Source organism: Spermophilus citellus, assembly GCF_964194105.1.
Source record: "Spermophilus citellus genome assembly, chromosome: 2".
In the NCBI taxonomy this organism is placed as follows: domain Eukaryota; kingdom Metazoa; phylum Chordata; class Mammalia; order Rodentia; family Sciuridae; genus Spermophilus; species Spermophilus citellus.
In genome coordinates this window covers 216,604,580-216,607,182 of record NC_138183.1, presented here as the reverse complement: position 1 = coordinate 216,607,182, position 2,603 = coordinate 216,604,580, and the positions used below count along the sequence as shown (strand labels likewise).

At 42.9% G+C, this 2,603-nt stretch overlaps 1 pseudogene across 1 annotated transcript; it reads left to right on the top strand.

Moving 5' to 3' along the window:
- The first annotated feature begins 505 nt into the window (after positions 1-505).
- LOC308641792 (serine/threonine-protein kinase Nek4-like) lies at positions 506-2,029 on the top strand (annotated as a pseudogene). The gene is made up of 2 exons: positions 506-664; positions 804-2,029. The product of its transcript is annotated as a serine/threonine-protein kinase Nek4-like (transcript).
- The last annotated feature ends 574 nt before the right edge of the window (positions 2,030-2,603 follow it).

The following is a 2,603-nucleotide window of genomic DNA, read 5'->3' as shown; positions in this document are numbered from 1 at the left end:
CTTCCTCTGTATTTGTATGTAGATGTCATCACCTGTCTAATGCAGATAGACTGGGTGGTGACACCTAGCAAGTCCTGTCTGTTCAGTTTTTCTTGGCTGGCCTGTTCAAGGACAATTAATCTCTCCTTAAATGGTGTCTTATTATCAACTATCAGACAAGGTAGATCAGAGAATTTCTTTATGGTAAAGTTTAAGGTAGGAGGAATATTGGCGTTTCTATGACTCACCCTGGGGAAGATGAAACTGAACTTCTATGACTTGCTTTCAAAGGGAGTTATGATCCAGGAACAATGAACGTAAAAACAAAATGCAAATACCACAGCATAAAGATACATTATTTCTTTTGATCTTTATGATGATGCCATAGAAGATGTGATTACTACAAGCTTTTTGTGAAGGAGACTTAGAAATGTTTAGTGTCTGGAGTATTCCCAGGACTGTCCTGAGTGGGATCTCTATGGCAGCAGCATCATGATGGACTAGACCTCTGAGATCTGCCCAGAGCATGTTGTGGGCCCAACTGCCTTCAGAGCCAACCCGGCCACAGGCCCTGGGCATAAGCCCTGCCTCCTGCTGCTGCCAGCTGCTCTTTGCTGCTGCCGCTGCTTGTCCTGTGGATCTGAACCAGGAACATGGCCCTATGGGCAGAAGCAGCTACATGAAGGTGCTGCTGTGAAATACCCGTGGTAGTATGTCATCAGAAAACTGAACCTGCAAAACTCCTCTGGCTGAGAGTGGTGAGCTGCTGAAGAGGAAGCTCAGCTCTTTCCTCATTGAAGTACCCCAATGTTAGCACCTAAGAGGAGTCATGGGATGGTCTGCTCTACATTGCCATGGACTTCTGTAAAGGAGGAAATCTGTTGTTAGAAGTTTGAGAAGCAGAACGGGAAACTGCTGCCTGAGAGTCGGATGATAGAATAATTTGTACAGAGTGCCATGGATTTACAGTATTTACGTGAGAAGCATCCCTCATGGAGATATGAAAGCTCAAAATGTCTTTCTAACAAGAATAAAATCATCAAAGTGGCTGATCTAGGAATTATCTGAGTGTGACATGGCAAGCACCCTCATTGACACAATCTATTACATGAGATGCAAATTATTCTTAAATAGACCCTACAACTATAAATCTGATGTTTGGGCTTTGGGATGCTGTGTCTATGAAATGGCCACCCTGAAGCATGTTTTCAATGCAAAAAAAAAAAAAAAAAAAAAACATGGATTCTTACTTTATTGGATTATTGAGGGAAAGCTGCCACCAATGCCAAGATTTTATAGAGTTTATAGCCCAGAGCTGGCTGAACTGATAAGAACAATGCTAAGCAAAAGGCCTGAAGAAAGACCCTGCGTGAAGAGCATCCTGAGGCAGCTTTATAGGAAATGCCAAATCTCCTTGTTTTTGGAAGCCACAAATTCAAAAATAGCACTAAAAATGGTGGCTCTACATCCAAGCCTCTTGCTACCATGGTTTTAAGAAAGGCAGGATTCAGTCATGAAATAATCCATTCCCAACCACATTCTGCTGAGGGTTCCAAGACATGTAATGAGTGAAGATAAATATTTGTCCCAGGAGAAACCAATAGTCATTGGTCCCTTGAAATCACTTGCTGATCTGAAAGTTTACACTAGCAAACTGGGCATGAGCAATACTGCTGAGACACTAGCCACCAATAAGTAGGGTAAATATTGATATCTTACCTGCAGAAAGAAGGCACATCATGAATGATGGCCCAGTTCAAATCAACCGAGACACTTAGAGGCCGGTAGTAAGCATGAAGGCAAATGCCACATTTCTCAAGTGAAGGGAGAGAGTCTACAGGATGACACCAAGTTCAGTTCCCATCCTGAAAACCTGATTCCCACATGGTCCTCTGCTAGTAGCAGTGAGGTTGACAGTGAACCAGTGAACTTGTTGTTGTCCCTAAACAAAGACCAAAAACCAAAGGACGAGGATGGATTTGATGGTGAATGTAATATACAAAACAGGGCACAACCAACATTGGTTTATAGCCATACAATCTGCATCTGAACCTTTTCTGACTTGACAGAAATGGCAGAAAGCAGAGATTTTTGGTACTGGGGATTGAACTCAGGGGCACTGGACCACTGAGCCATACCCCTAGCCCTATTTTGTATTTTATTTAGAGAGAGGGTCTCACTGAGTTGCTTAGTGCCTCACCATTGCTGAGGCTGGCTTTGAACTCACAATCCTCCTGTCTCAGCTTCCTGAGCCCTTGGGATTACAGGCCTGTGCCATTGCACCCAGCAGCAGAGATCTCTTTGCATTTCAACAGGTACCTCTCAACTTTTGCCTTCTCATCCTACTGTTGGAAAAGTGGTTATCATATCTATACAAAAAAATGCTGGAAAACAAAGAAGAAGGATCACTGTCAGGCAAGGTGGTGCATGCCAGTAATCCCAGCAGTTTGGGAGACTGAGGCAGGAAGATGGCAAATTCAAAGCCAGACTCAACAAATCTGTGAGGCCCTAAGCAACTCAGTCTCTAAATAAAATACAAAAAAAGAGTTGGGGATGTGGCTTAATGGTTAAGTGCCCCTGGAATCAATCCCCAGTATCAAAAAAAAAAAAAAAAAAAAAAAAGA